Source organism: Dermacentor silvarum, chromosome 7 (assembly GCF_013339745.2).
Source record: "Dermacentor silvarum isolate Dsil-2018 chromosome 7, BIME_Dsil_1.4, whole genome shotgun sequence".
NCBI lineage: Eukaryota > Metazoa > Arthropoda > Arachnida > Ixodida > Ixodidae > Dermacentor > Dermacentor silvarum.
The window spans coordinates 30,359,597-30,375,863 of NC_051160.1; the positions used below are offsets into that span (position 1 = coordinate 30,359,597).

A 16,267-nucleotide genomic window follows, 5' to 3' on the forward strand; every position below is an offset into this window, starting at 1 on the left:
GTGAATGATGCAGTTGTTTGCTGTAGCTAAGTCAGCATTATTATGAGAGCATTCCGAAGCCATGCACATTGTTCTCTTTTCCCAACTTTCCCCAACCAGAGCACTTGTATAGTGTGACTTATGTAGCTCACCAGCATCGACTTGCTCTACAACAATCATGTTCTGTGCTTTTCCCATACTGTGCACTTTCTCTTCATCTTGTTAACATTTCTGTGATTTATATGTCTTTCATAGGTTGGCAAGCAAGTGTCTCAAGGAAAGTGTCACCAACCTCATCCTGTCTCGGGCAAATGCCCTGGTGACGTCGGACGTTGCACAAGACCTAAGAAACATGTCATCGCGTCACCGCTGTGAGTGCATGCCTGCCTCTGTTTTTTATTGTTGCTCGTACACTGACATTCTTTCTTTTATTGCTGTAGAGTAATTTTATTGCGAGTTTGTAACGATAAGCTATAATAGGTCTAGTGGAGGAGATCAGCACTACTATAGAAGCAGAGTGCGCTGCCAATCCAGAAAGATGATGATTAAGCAGCTCAAGGATGTGATGTTCCACCATTGTTTGTTAACCTACTGCAACTGTGTCTAGTTATAAAGAGGTTTTTGATCTCTAACGCTCGTTGAAAAAGTATTGCAAATGGCTAAATTTAATGGGTTTTCAATGTTGTTTCGCAAATAGGGCATTCTTCAAATTAAATGGATGCATGCATAATAAATTCCAAATATTCTTTTATTGGAAAAAAAAAGAATTATGTGGATCCCACACACTGTGGGAATCGATGTAGCTAAGCTCTGTGCTGTTTGCTTTGATTTACGATAATTAGCGGTGAGAACTGCTTCTTACATTGACAGCTTTCCTTAACATTCAAATTTGCCATTGACAGTTTGTTTAAAGCAATCACCGATTGATACCTTGTGATTCCTTGATGCATGTTTGATATGCTGTGTATATAACGTATACATGTATGTATGTATGCATTGAGATCATCTTTAAGCATATTCCTTGAACTTGTGCTTTGCTGTGTGGCAGCTCAGATTCTTAATTTTTTTTTTTTTATTTGATGCGTGTGTGGCACCTTTGAATTTTATACCCCACTCCAGCGATAACCCTCTAGGGTTGCAGTATGTATAAATAAATAAAATAAATAAGTAGCAACACGAATTTCTCTGCTGTGGTTTTGGCGATCAGTAGCTTTGTTCATTTTATTCAGTGTGGAGGCTGCACAGTGTCGGAATGCGGCGGAAGAAGCCATTAAGGAATAAAAAGCGATTCCAGCGCAGCTCGCACGCGGGCGTTGAACCTGCTGGCTACATTACAGTGGACAATCTGTTGCCACAGGGCACTGGTGGAAACTAAATGGGATCTGTGCATAGTGTGATTAAGCATATCTACTCGATGATGACATGTTTCTCACACGCGGCTGCACTGTGAAGGGTGTCGCCCGCCTTTGTCAGTGTGGAGAAATTGAGAAATGGAGCAGTGTTGAACTGCCACTATTATTTTAACTCTTACATGTGAAAAAAGTCTTAGTCTTGCCCAAAGCCGAAGCATTGATTCGGTAGCAATTAGTAGACAGCTATACAAAGTAAGGATAGTAGTTTTATCGTCCGAATAACTTGTAACATTCGCTTTTTAATATATTACAAGCATGGTGTCAGCGCCCACAGGCAAACATGAATACATCACACCCGATGTTCCGCGCTGTCAAACGCTAGCGTGAGGAAGCGCCGCTGCATAAGCGAGCGAAGTAACCTTTGCTGTTGTCTATCGTTTCAACGCAAACTGAGCACCGAGAACACACAGCACGCACAAGCTACAAGCCGCTGACGCACCTACACTGCCTAGACTCTGCCCCCAAAACAGATCGATTTCAAGATACATCCCGCGCACCGCGCGCCGCTGCGCAGTATGCAGTTGATGCCAGAGTACAACACCGCCTGCGATCCCCTCCCCCCCCCTCTTCTCTCGCCGGTGCCTCGAGCGCAACGGGAGAAGGCGTGCTTCCTCCGTGCTTTTCTTTCTCTCGCGGCGCGCGAATTTAGACGCGGTCGTCGGCTCCCCTCGCCATGCCCCTCGCACGCTTTCACTCACACATACTGCGTACGGCGCGCGGCGACGGCGTTATCGCCCTTGGATGTTATACGGAATCTATGAGCCAAAACCAATTTTAGGGCCACAATACATCATAGACACCATCTTTAGATAGCAAATACGTACTCAAGGCCATACTTTTGCTGGCGGAAACCGAAAATACGTCATAGGTGTTGCCCCCGGCACTTTGGGCACCATCCCATCATCAAGCCACCAAGCCAGTGACATGAAAAGTCAAAGGCCGCTCGGGCTGACGCGGGTGGCAGTTCGCAACATATGATGCGAGAACGGTTCCATAGTTTGCGACGCAACAGCAGGGTTACCAGTGCATTGTGTTGTATGGGAGCTGTGCCGGGACCCCGGCCGAAAACATGTAACAGCCGGAAAACGCAGCACCTGGGAACGTACAGCAGGTTCTACTGTATATAAGTCCATATTAATACAGTAGCATTTGTTATTATTTGTTTAATTCATTTGATATTTGACATGGTTAATTGAGTGAAATTATCTTTCTCTATTCCTTCCTCCCTCCCTTTTTTTATATAGGACCTTCGTGCAGTCCTCCTTGTGCTTTCGGTACATGAGGGCATAGCACCAGCCTGCCTTGGCTTGGCTGACTACTTGCGCTCACTGGAAAGCCATTGCAAGGATGCCCTGTCCAAGGCTGAGAAAGAAACGGGAAACGGTGAAAGTGATGGTAAGGCTCTTGGGATGCTCTTCACTCTTAGCTTTTCTGCACTCTTTGCTTTCTGTGATTTCACAGTATCGCTATTGGCCTTGTCTTCACTGATCTTCAGTGCTATATTCAGTTAGTAAGAGAGCACAGAGGAGGTGCTCTTCATGCAGTAAACTTTCTAGAGCAATCTTTCATGACACAATCTGCACATAATGCTGGCTTGCCTCACTTGCACCTCTGCATTTTCTTGAAAGTGATCTGCAACCCAGCCTCAACTGAACACACACCATGGCTCCCTGTTAAGTTGCAACGCTGAGTGCGCGTTGCAGTCAGTCTTAATTAGAAGTTTCTGAATACAGTGGAATCTCGATGATACGATCACGGCTAATACGAATTTCCGGATGATACAAATTTTTCTGTGGTCCCGGCCGAGCCCTATTACTTTGCAACGTGCTAGAGAACGGTTGTTACGAATAGATTTTCGGCCCGCGTCGCTTGATACGAATAAACGCCGCCCCACCGACGGCCGCGAAAAAGAACAGCGCGCAGTCACGCGCTTTCTCCTTTTCTCTTTTGGTGCGGAGGCGCGGAATGCGGCGCCGGACAGCGCGGAGGTCGCTACTGGGCGCGAAGAGTTTGACGCGGTGGCGCTTTTCTTGCTTTTGCGCTTTTCCCCACGCAGGCGTGGGGAAGTGTCTATCGCTTCAACGGAAACTGAGCTGGCGTAAGCACAGCGCATACAAAGGTCAGAGCCGTGTGGAGATCGCTTTCAAGATACGGTGCGCGCGACAACCCCGACAGCCGGCACAGGCGCAAAGTACAAGAACGCATTTGTTGGCAGAGTAGAAGCTGCCCCCCCCCCCCCCCCTCCCTCCCTTCTGCGCTGCCTTCCCGCTGTGCTCCTTTCGCGTGGGAGATTGCGTCGCCAGTTACCCTTGCGCCCGGCTGCAAGATACACATTTGGTGCCACACAGCACAGCGTCGCCCTCCCCCCGCCGGCCTTTCGCGCGACGGAAGCAGGGCTGGGCTCGACTGGCGCGCCCGGCCGTGGCGGAAGTCGCGTTTGCTCTCCGCTGTGCGTTCGCTCTCCGTGCGTGAAGGTGCGCATCCCCCGTGCGAAAGGCGCTCTTTCACTCGCACATACGGCGCGCGGCGACGATCTTATCGCCCTTGGACTCGTGCTCCTCCTCCGCATCGCCCTCGTTGATCTCCTCTCCCGTCGGTGGGTGCTCGCTACTGCCATTGTCGGAGAAATTTTCCAGCGGAAGCCGCATTATAACCGGTATTTCGTCTCACGCGGCTGCACTGTAAGCGCTATGCGTATACATGGAGTTCTATGGGAGGGTAAACGGGAGTCGGAAAAGGCCGCGTTGTAGCCTGTTCTGCACTATAAACAGTTAAGTTATAAGTAATCTATACTGTAAATGCTTTTTACGTGCGTGTGCCTGAGTGAGTTCACCTCCGACTCTTTAATTTAGCTAGTTTTAATTGTGTTTCGATGATACGAATTTCGGCTAATACGAATATTTTTCGTGACCCCGTGAGATTCGTATCATCGAGATTCCACTGTACCTCGACTATGTGTAAGCCAACCGGCATTCAGAAAGCGTTAACAAACCCCTTCCTATGTGAAGTTTGAATGTGGTTGCACAATGTTTACGGTTAGTTCAACATAAGTACGAAAGCAGCTCCTTGAACGAAAGATTGTTTTCCTTTTTCAATAGCCGCATTTACGTGAATACAACAATAGTGCATTGCATCACATTTCCCACATGTCGCATACATGTAAACGGCGATAAAGTGCTAGGAAGTGAAATAACGCAGTATTTATATTGCTCGTTTGCTGACATTGCGAACGGTAGCTCCGACGATGAGAGGATGTATATTCTACTATGTTACGTTCAAAGAAGAGTAGGTGATTCGTCTAGCCGATATTGCACTAATTTTGTTGCAAGAGCTGATACCGGGTATCAGTAATGTAGGACAACAGATAAAGATGAAAGCCCCAACAGGTTTTTTTTTTTTACCCCATTAATTTTTACCCCCCCTAAATAAAAAAAAAATTATAAAACCAGAAAACAAAGGACCCAAAGTATCCATGACCAGAAGTTTTACAGAAGGAGGTCCCAAGGAACAACCATAAGGGGGACCTCCTAAGGGAGAATGCACAATTTCAGCGCATATTTGGCATACAAGTGGAATACATAACAAGCATTATGCGTTAGTGAGGATGCAACATTATAACCGCGATAGCGTACACAAAGGGTACAACAGAACAAGGAGTCCTGTTGTGAAATTGCAAAATTTATGCCAACATTTGTTAAAATTCTGACTTTGTTCTGGTGCTTGCTTCTACTTGTAGCTCATCCCGAGAGTCCGCCTGCAAAGAAGCCCAGGAGTCCACCCGCAGACGACGAAAGACCAACCGGCCCGCGTTCTCCGCCGGAGCCACCTCCACCTCCAGCACCGAGCGAGGTGGACCTGCTGCGTCCGCTGCTCGAGACGGTCCAAGCCCTTCTCAAGCTGCTCCCCAGTGGAGAACAGTCCTCAGCCTCTTCCTAGCATCTTCTCCTCTAGTCTGGCTGTTAATTTTTTTTTTTTTTTTTTTCATTTTATTTTGGGAATGCTGAGTGGCCAGCGTAAGGCAGCGAGCTTTCAGCAGTCATAAGGGGAAGGCTAGAAAATTGAGTCTACGGAAGGAGAGATAGCTATTACTACACTTCTCGGCAGGGTCGGGTCTCCTTGCTGCCAGCTCAACAACGGCGGAGGTGGCGGCGTGGACCCACCCACTGTTGCTGCTGCTGCTTTTGGGTTTCCTGGGTTCACTCCCAACAAACGTGGCGGCGTGCGGTGTACTGCCGACGATGAAGAGGAATGCGGGGTTGGTGCAACAGTTCCCTGCCACAGACCCACTCCCGATTTATTTCATAAATCGGCGCAGAAATCCTCGCCGCCTACCATGGCAACCGCCAGTTTTGAGAGAGAATTTTTTTGCCACACGACACTTCAGCTGTGATACTTTAGTCTTGGGTGAAAGCTTGCTTGCCACTGTTTTTCATTCTTCCACGCTCAGTTGTTGTTTCTTTCCTCCGTTTTTTTATTTGATGTCTGAACTGTAAATGTCTCTCAGTACAGACCCCCCTCCCCCCCTTTTTTTCCCTGCATCTCATGCTCGTCTTCTCTGGAACCCTGCAGCTTTGCATATCCTCATTTCATCAAACCAAACCACAACAACATTTTGCTTGACGCGATGCAGATCGGTGGTGGGCGTTTTCAACCCGAGAAGAAAGAGGGAAGAAGGAGATGAGTTTGCCAGAGCACAGCGTTTGCTTGGCTTGTACATTTAGTTTTATATTTTGTTTGCCCGTGAGTGCAAGGCACAGTTCGCTCCTTTTACGAATGGTGCCAGCCCGAAGCCGGCAGCGCTTGGGGGCGGTCGGCACTGCCGACAGTCATCGAGCTTTCCAGTCGACCAGCGGCACGACACGTGTTTGCTGGGTTGGGAGAGGGAGAGAGAAAGAAATCAGCGACATAAATTTTGACCTTGCAAGAAAGACACCCTTTTTTTTATTCCTGTTTGTGTTATTTATTGCCATGTGTGTATACGCGACTCGCTGATATTGAAAGATGGAAGAGAAGTGTTTGTTAGCGGTGTCTGGCAAGGCGTGTGTGCATGTGTGTGACTTTGGGAGTTATCTTGTGCCCCAATTTCTTCTACTTTGGCGGTGTTTCTTAGAGGCAACTGTTCTTTTTCTTCAATGAGGGCTACAGAGAGAGAGAAGCGCATGTCATTATAATCGCGGCACACCACTGCTGCCAATCAACGTCCACACCCTGTGTAGGTGGGAAGCACTTTTTTTTTAATATCATCAAAACAACTCTTCAAAGCCACATTTTATTTTTCTCTTCATTCGATGGAGGGAAAGGGATCCGTCAGTCAAGTCTGACTTTCTGAAGCCAGCTTTTTTTTTGTTTCTTTTTTTTTATCATCTCTGTTCTCGTGAAACTGCCAGCTGCATTTTACGTGTTCCTGGCCGTTATGTACCATAGTGGCTGTGAATACTAGGTCCTTCTCTACTTTCAGAGTCATGCTCAAAATAAAAAAAAAAAATTCTCAGTCCACCTGAACCCTACCATGCTGGTTGTTACATTAATTTTGTTGTAATGGGCTGTCTTTTTTTTATGACACTTCTAGGGGACACTAAATTGACAAGCAGGTCGAGCTGCATTATACTCGGTTTCATGTATAGCAGGACACGCTACAGACTAGAGAAATATCTAAAAAGATTATGCGTCACTTGTGAAAGAAAGGGATGCATCATGGATTCGATGTAACGTTAAGTATCGTACTTTTACGTCACAAAATATGTGTTTATTACATGGAAGGCGCTGCAAATATAAAAAAATAATTAAATTCTTAAGTCTTGCGTGCCAGAACCATGATCTGATATTGAGGCACGTAGTAGTGGGAGACTCCGGATTAATTTTGACCACCCAGGTTACCTTTAACATGCTCCTACGTCGACGTATATGAGCCTTTTTTTTAGTTTAGCTCCCATCGAAGAGCAGCTGCCGCGGCTGGAATGCAACCTGCGAGCACGCAGCTCTGAGCTTTCTGAACCTTTTACCATTGAATGAGCAGAGCGACGTGTTCTTGCGGCCTCGGCGTACCGCGCGTTCACAACCAGTAGTATGTCTCCCAACCTTGTTTGCAGACAGACGCCAGCGCCACTCCTTCCCCTGGCGGAGAACGGCGTCACCATGTGTTAGGTCGCCGGCACCGTGAGGCGCTCGCGATGCCCGCGATCGTTGCAAAATTGTTTCTCGCGTCGCCGTTGTAACTTGTTTCACTATGGTTCAGCGGTCGGGCAGTTGCATGGCGAACTGCCACAACAGTGACAAAAACACCAGGAGCCTGCAGCCGCCGGTCAAGTTTTACAGTTCCGCGGGTAAATGGTATGAAAAGGAACACAGGCAGGCATGGATTGCCGCTGTCCGCAGAATCGAGCAAGCTTGTATGCGAAAGCTACCATTTGCGGCAGCGTAGTAGCTGACAGTTTGTGCATAACGACAAAAATTTACTTCGACGTGCTTTGAGTGACGCATTGAACGTCGATTGATTTGTGCGTGCGACGCACATTTTGCTTTAGCGCAAATGTGCGTTGATAGGTAACATTTGTGTAGTAGCAAGTTGCAAGCAGTTGGGCGCCTTAGCACGGGCGTATGATTAGGTAGCCCATGAAATTCTAAGTGGACCACACGGTGGTCTGCAGTATTGCTAAATAAATAAAAGGAAAAGAATCCGAACCTAGTATGGCTGCGGTTTGAATCGCTTTGGGTCTCGGTTGTTCTTTGAACCTGAACGTCGCCCCGGGCTCCGTGGTCGCTGCGCATTGCGTGAGCTGAAAGAAGGTAAGAAGGAGATAGGGTGGCTAGAATTGAGAGGTGTGAAAAGCGACCGCGGAAACCGGTCCCCAAAGCGCGCCGGTGCCGCAAGGGGCGCTGTACGCGGGGTCTATGGAAAACAGGGATAGAAGAAGAGGTGCTCCTTAATTCTAAGAGAAATTAAATGCTGGATAACATTCACAAAGAGACAAAGGCCCCCAAAAAGATTCTGGAACCCTATAAAAGCTCTTTGTTGTTTGAAGCCAGCAACAACAGAGAGGCCTGAGAGATCAAAATTCAGACGGAAAAGGCAGCAGAAAATGGAGTAGCTACTTTGTTGTTTGAAGCCGGTGTATTGGGGAACTACAGAATGGTTCAGGCCAGGCAGACGCTTAGAAGACAATATGTTTGTACTAACTCAGAGAGATTTCAGTTCAGAAAAGACCTGGATAGCGGGGAATTGTTGTGGGATATTCCGTAGATGACGATTTCGTGGAGAGACAACCAAGTACAGCATGGGAAGGCCGAAAAGGAAATGTGGTGGAATTCACCAAGGATTGAAGCAAGGATGCGTCACCATTGTTGTTCACGCTTTAAAGCGAAGACGACTGGAAAACGCGAATTAGGTTTTGATTTATCCTACATGACTGCTTGTGCTACTAGCGGACAATAAAAAGATTTACAGATACTTGGCGAATCTAGCCTTAAGTTTAGCACAGAGAAATCAGGGATCGCGCCCGTGACGACATCTCGTAATCTGCGCACCACTGTGCTACTTTATGGTGCCAGCGCTAACATTCGCAAATGCCATTGCTTAGCACCAGATCAGTAGGCCGGTTGGCTTAATACGAGTAGACATTGAGTTTTTTTTTCAGCTAAAGTGCACAAGTATCTCTACATGAAAAGCGTTCTGCACTTTCTGAGGCATCAGAAAGAAAGTGAGAGAAATAGAGACTGCACTCATAGCACATAACACAAAGGGCAGTGCCTTGCTATTTGAGGCTCGAGCCGGTGCCTAAGGACGAAAACATATCGGAACAAATATTCGGAATTAGATGATCTGCAGTAAAGATCCAGAGACCACTCAGGGATGCGACGGGATCCACCCAGCGAGAACCGTAGGTAACGTGCAACTCCCAGAAGCGCTTGGGTTTAAAGTGGAAGGAAACATAAACAGATCAGCCGTAGAGATCAGCAAGAGACGATTAGAGTACGTGCGCGTCGGAGAGCAAAAATGCCGTATAGTGAAAGCGTAGGTGACTATTTGTCGCCGCCCGTTTCAAAGGGGATGCCAAAATCATCATCATCAATGGAAAACAGGGATGCAGACGAATCAGCGCGAGGGGAAAATATCTACTGGACGATGACGGACGGCCGTAGAGTGGCGCGCACGAATCTCGCTCGTGCTACTTTGTGCGCACCAGTTCAAATGAGAACTAACATATGGCACACTCTAATCGAGCATTGATGATGACGTGGTTCGACACGGCCCAAGAGCACCTGAGACGTGGCGCGCACAAAGAGAAACTATCAGGAGCGAAAGTACATTGATGACAGAGAGCTTGAGATCGACACGGCCCAAGAGCACCTGATTTAGGAGCTCCTCCTTTCAGAAAGTGTAGGCTCCTCCTTTCAGGTGCAGAAATGTCAGGACACGGATCTTTCTTTACATTCCGCAATGTAAACATTTAGCCAAGGGTTGAATGCACCACCTTTTGTTTCTCTTTGCGGAAACATGTTCCGCTGAAAAAACATCAATAGTGCAAATGAAAGGATATTAGCTTATGCATTATAGTTACAGCTATAGAGAAATTAACCAAAACTTTTATGTCAGGAAAAAGCTTTATTCCAGACTGTCTATTCAGAACTCCAATGTACTTTAGTGTCATGCCGTTTCCCCATTACAATTATGAATCGCTGCAACTAATTCAAACCATGTTTTAATGGTTATTCCCATTGTTAAATGCTTGCCTGCTCCTTGCATAACATGTATTTAGACCCGTTACATGCCACTGGTCTCAAATTGTGTGTACATTTTCTCTGCACACAGGAAATTGAATTAAAAGAAATCCAGAGCCCTTCCACTATTGTGAAGATGGAAGCCAGCGAAGCTGTGACTGTGGTGGGTCTGCTGTAGTAAATATTGCTATAGGGATTTATATATCATCTTTATGATTATCTTAATTCGTACGGGGAAAAAGACGTAAGCAATATATTACAGGATATTTACAAAAACTGTAGCGGCTGACAAGATGGTAGTTGTTGGTGTCGCCTAGCTCGCGAAATTACGAGCATCGTCTTCTTTGGAGTAATCGTACACGTCTTCTTCATCAGCCAGTCACAATATTGAGCGTCTTCGGCATGTTCGTCCAAGGAGCAAGGACACCGGTGTCTTGTTTTCGCCCGGCGCGATGGCCAATTAGTATTGCGTTTGCTGCGTCAAGTCCGCCCGCGACGCCAACGAGATCTCTCCCGCCTCCTCCTCTCGGCGGCTCATACCCGCATATCCAATGCGGCCGGGTATGCGCCACACGTGATTTTATTATCGTTAATCATGACGTAACTGACGAGGATGTGATGTTATTGATGTCCTGACCTATCAGTCATGTTACTCATCCGTTTTGACACCTGTGAGAGCAGCATTCCGGGCAAGTTGGTAATCCATTACTCAAGTATTACTGTGTAATGGATGTAATGTAATGGAGTAATAGAATACAAGTATTACTTGTATACAATACTCAATAATAGTTGAGTAATTGACACCTGTATTAAGGCACAACTGGGGGGAAACCACCACGCACATGGAGCCGAAATGCTGATGATGCTAGCTTTCTTTTTCTTTTTTTTTTTTTTTTTTTTACACGCGGACACGATCCTGGGGGAGCTAGCCCTTAATAGCTTCGCTGTAAAACACATGTATGCAGGAACAAGTTTATTTGAACTTTGCAGAACTTTCCAAGAGAAGTTTACTTTATTCTCTTGGAGTTGCCTGTCAGATCTCGGTATTGCGCGAGCCCACTTTTGAAACACGTCTTTGCACGCCGGCGCTGGGAACAATGATACTTTTTCGGTGGACGACCGGTACCCAGAATTGCACTCAGGAACGAAGCACCAGCGTTCAGTTTTCTTCTTCGTTTTATAGTGCATCTTTACTACAGCTCACAAATGCATGACCTACGTAAAATAAAAATCACGTAACCGATAAAAAAACGACGCAGCAGCAACCCCGTGATACTGCCAGCGTTATCCTACAGGGAATCTGCGACGGCGGGTGGCAGCAGGGGCCCGCGCCCCCTGCAGCAGCGCCCCTAGCGGCAGCAGCGCACCGAGGGACCCTGTCTGGCAAGGGAAACGCGCCGCGCTTTTCACACCTCCCAATTAGACACCGTATCCCAATTCTAGCCATCTTCCTCCATGATTCTAGCCACCCTAAAGGAGAACAACTCTCCTTTGCGGATGTGACGTCAAATTGTTCTTTTTCTTTTTGAAATAGCTACTCTCGAACGTAGAATAGACGCGAATGTCGGGCTGTCGGCTGCACCACGGTCCTGCGCGCGCTTTTGTGCATGCCGGAAAGGTCCAAGCGTACGCGATATTCTTGCGAGCGCTGTTTCGTGGGCTGGACTCCGTGACATTTGCTTTCGCCATATGTGAATGGCTTGCCGACAGGTCAACCGCCGCTGTACTTCGGTGAATACTTGTTTTTCGTGATCCTGAAATAGCAAATGGCGCGTCGCTGCTGTTGGCGGCTTCAGTCGAGTGCGGTTGCTGCGCATAGCAGGTGATTTAATTGCGCAAATACGTGCTACATTATCGGTATAAACAATCAGTCGGTTACCATATGTTTCGCTGTTATATATACTGCACATTTCTTCATATCCAATAACGATCTGCTTCAAATATCGACGAAGTGTCTGTTAATCGTGCAGGTGTTCTTTGATACCGGTGCAACATGGACGCCTTCGATCGCGGTCGAGCGCGATACGGATCAAGTTTTTCGGTTCGCGATCAAGAATGGTAGCAGTTGCACGGTCCACTAATCCGGGTCGAGTTGGTTGAGCTCGTCAGCATTATGGTGCAGGACGACAGCCTACGATCGCGATCTACTGGATCCGGGTCGTGCAAAATCGTGGTCCAAAGTGTCCGTCACGGCGTGTAGAAGCACCCGATCTGGATTGGACACGACAGCGCTGCGAAGTGCCTGAGTGACGGGGAGAATAAAACTTAGGGTTCAGACAAGCTCAGGGACGTCACAGTCGTGTGTAAGTGCGAGCGAAAGCTTGCGAAGGTTAGCCGAGAAGGCTGGTGGCTTGGTGCGGCGGTGGCTTATCGCGCTTACAAGAGAGGAAGGCGGGAGGGTGCGCGCGCTAGGATGGCGTGGAGGCAGATTAGTGCGCATCCATTAGTCTGACCTGGAATAAGTCTTTTCTCTCTCTCTTTACTCCAGCTGCGGCGGCCGTGCGCGACCTATCCTGGCGGCAATCTGTGCTGGGTTCGAAGGCTAGCCAAACGGAGTTAGCTGATGGCTTCGTGTGCGCTGTGTACTTGCGCGCCTAGTTCGCGTTGAAGCGAGAGTCGGCACGAAGTGGAATTCGTTCGCCGTTGCTGCCGCTCTTCGTCCCGCCAGCGTTCTAACAGCAAGTGTCCACGGTCATCGAGTGATGTGTGTTCGTGTTTTCCATGCGCCTAACCTTACTTCGTATAGCTGTCTAATAGTTTGCTATTTCGATCAATGCTTCCTCCAGTCAGGCGAAACAGTGCGACATTTTTCAATAAGACCATTCCGTCATTTTGGATGATACAATAAACAATTTTGCTTTTTGGGCGCATTAACGAAAGAAACGCGAGCTAACGATGCAACCTACCGCATCGCTCAATTCGCTGGGACAAAGAAATGCACAGCTTGCCGCTGTCTAAATGCGCGCGAATCGTGGGCCGTGATTCAAATCTACTTAAGCGATTAGGAGCACTTGCTGTGCGCACATGGCAGCAGTAATGATTAGCGACGCTAGCTTGTACAACACTGTACTTGTACCTTTGTAAAAGCGAAGCTTTCTTTGTGAACATCGCCAGGTTCCGTGACCGTGCCTGCGGCCTGGCTGCTCCTTTGCCGAATTGCATGGCTCGCGCGCTGCGCACGCCGCTAGGTTCCTTGCAGCACACCCAGAGGGCGCTCTCCTCCGCGCAATTTGCTCCACAACTGTGAACCAGTTCACGACGGTTCACGAGTTCAGAAATTGTGCAGCTCTATTTCTGCGGTGCACGCGTTATGCTTTGTCCGACTAATGTGCACGGAGTGCGCAAGTTTGAGAGGTCCTGAACTGCTGGTATGATCGGCCTCTGAGGTGTAAGTACGCCCGCGCCTGCGTAGACACGTAAGCGGGGTTCTAACGGCGCTTGCGGCTGTTCAAACCCCGCTGCTGCGCTGCTGCTTCGCACCTGTACGCCTGCACCAAGTCTGCACCGACAGCAGAGAGGGTGCAGCACCTCGTGAACTGGTTCAGGTGGTGCAGGCGAATCGAACGTACCTAACAACGAAGCCAAGTTAACACACTAGGGCTATTTATTTTACATACACTTCGTGCAGACGAGTGCACATGCGGACAGAGGCTATGATGCTGTGGGCTGAACTTGACTCACTGGGGCTAATCAAAGCAGACTGCGCGTCGTCTTCTGCTTAAGCAGACGAAAATCGCCTGACTTCACAAAGCAGACTGCGCGTCCTCTTCTGCTTAAGCAGACGAAAATCGCCTGAATTCACACTTTGCCTCTTGGCACTTGTAGGCTACGTATATGTCCATGCTTGAAACTAGAAGCCAATGTACGAGTTTCCTTTCAGCAAGACATCTAGATAAACTGGAGCTAAATGCATCGCGAATGCGCAGCGCGCATCGACTTAAACAGCCTGCACAATGCGTGAGTAAGATAATTTTATTTCTTGGAGGATTATTCTCACCTTCCTCTGTGATCGTATGCGACACACGGTCACGCCAGCACTTCGATGCCCGTCCCTGCAGGGAACCTTCACTATCATCGCCATATCAGCGCAGACAGTCGCAGACAAAATGGCGCCACGCGTTTGCAACGCCAGCCTGATTGTTTGTCGTCTGCTACCTACACTCATGGAAACTGCGGCGTAGAAAGTGTAGTTTTGATGCTACAGTATACTGCTATAAAGAATGGCTTCGTGTAGGTGGGCGGAGCTACACTTTTTCTACACCAGGCAGGCAGGCAATGAACTTTAATTTAGGTCCTGAGGAGCGACTCCGAGAACCCCTTACCGGGGGAGGAGCCACCGCGGGCCGCTCCCACGTCGGGACGGGTGGCTGACAGCCGTGTCGCGGGCCCTCTGGACAGCCCGTAGCTGAGCGGCGAGGTCAGAGCTCTTGAGCGCCTCCACCCACTCTTCTTCCGTGTTATCGTGGTCCCGTAACGAGGGACACCGCCAGAGCATGTGTTCTAAAGTGCAGAAGGGATCGCCGCATTCCGGACAATCGAGCTCGAACAAGTCCGCGTACCTGCTGACCCTGGCTACACTGTACCCTGGCTAGGCTGGGATAGGACCCGGTCTGCAGTATGCGAAGGGTGGAAAACTGAAGCCTGGAGAGCTTGGCGTGGGGCGTGGGATAGACCTTCCTGCCGAGCTGATGGTGCTTTGAAATCTCATTAAACGTGTGGAGCGAGTCCTTGTGGATCCCCGCGTCCGCGCCCTCGAGCGGCGTTTCCCCGGCGCGCGCCGGGGAAACGCGCGCGGGCGTGGGCCAGGTCGTTGGCGTTGGGAACGACGGGGGAGACCTGAGGCCCCATGTGGGCCGGGAACCAAGTGATGACGTGAGGGGAGACGCTCCTGCCGCAAAGCAGGGAGGCCGCTTCCCTCTAGACCGAACCCACGCCCTGACGTCCGCCGCCCGGGAATCCGTGTAGATCTGCGGCCTGCTCCCGTCCCGGAGTGCCCGCACCGACGCGGCGTTAAGGAGGTTGCCCCTATGATCTACCACGGCCGCCACGAAACGGTTGGATGAACCGTATTGGGCGGCGTCGACGAACGCTACCGATCGCGGATCGCCAGCGACAGATCTGAGAAGTGCGGCCGCCCGGGCCCTGCGTCTGCCTACATTTTGTTGCGGGTGTACGTTGCCCGGGAACGGCGAGACCGTGACGGCCTCCGGCGTCTCCGCGTCGAGCGCGCACCGCCTCTCCCATATTGCAGCCCATCGCCTCTAAGATCCGCCTTCCCGCAGGCGAGGAAGAGAGCCTGACGACCTGGGCCGTCTGCTGTGCCTCGACCACGGAGATGGCCTCGACAACCTCGTCGAGAGTGTTGTGGACTCCCAGCTGCATGAGCTGTTCCGTGCTGGCGGCCATGGGGATGCCGAGCACCTTTTTGATGCTCTTGCGCATCAGCGCTGCGAGCTTTGCCCTCTCGTATCCGTACCAGCGATGCGCGGCGGCCACGTACGTGATGTGGCTCATTAGGAAGGCGTGGTACAACCTGAGGAGGTTGTCCTCCTCCCCCAGCCCTCCGTGACTGTTGAAGACCCTAGTGATGAGCCTGACCATGTTGTCCGTTTTGGTGGTGATACGAGCGATCGTCTGTCCGTTACAGCCATTTGTCTCGATGAGGATACCGAGTACGCGGATGACCTCCACCTTGGGAATGACCTTCCCGATGGCCGTGCGAATGGAGATGTCGACCTTCTCGAGAGGCACCTGACACTTGGGGATGCGCCCCCTCCTGGTCGGTCGATACAAAAGGAGTTCGGACTTGGACGGGGAGAGCCGGAGCCCTGTGCCCGCCAAGAAATCCTCCGTGCAGCTCAGGGCCGCCTGTAGGAATTCCTCGACTCTGCCTTCACTGCCGCCATCGCACCACACCGTGATGTCGTCGGCGTAAAGAGCGTGATCAACGCCGTCCACCTCGGACAGGCGGGCGGAGAGACCGCGCATGGCGACGTTGAAGAGAAGTGGCGAGATGACCGACCTCTGAGGGGTGCCCCTTTCCCCCAGCTCGAAGGGACCAGACTTTACCTCGCCCACCTTGAGAGTGGCGAGCCTGCCCCGAAGGAACGAACTGACGAACCCGTGAAACTTGGATCCAAGGTCCATGTCCGTAACGG

The 16,267-nt window shown here is 49.7% G+C and overlaps 1 long non-coding RNA gene across 1 annotated transcript; it reads left to right on the top strand.

Moving 5' to 3' along the window:
• Window positions 1-260: 260 nt before the first annotated feature.
• LOC119457860 (uncharacterized) lies at window positions 261-6,632 on the top strand. Its single transcript, XR_005193376.2, has 3 exons — window positions 261-350; window positions 2,636-2,786; window positions 5,128-6,632. It is a non-coding gene; the product is annotated as an uncharacterized LOC119457860 (long non-coding RNA).
• The last annotated feature ends 9,635 nt before the right edge of the window (window positions 6,633-16,267 follow it).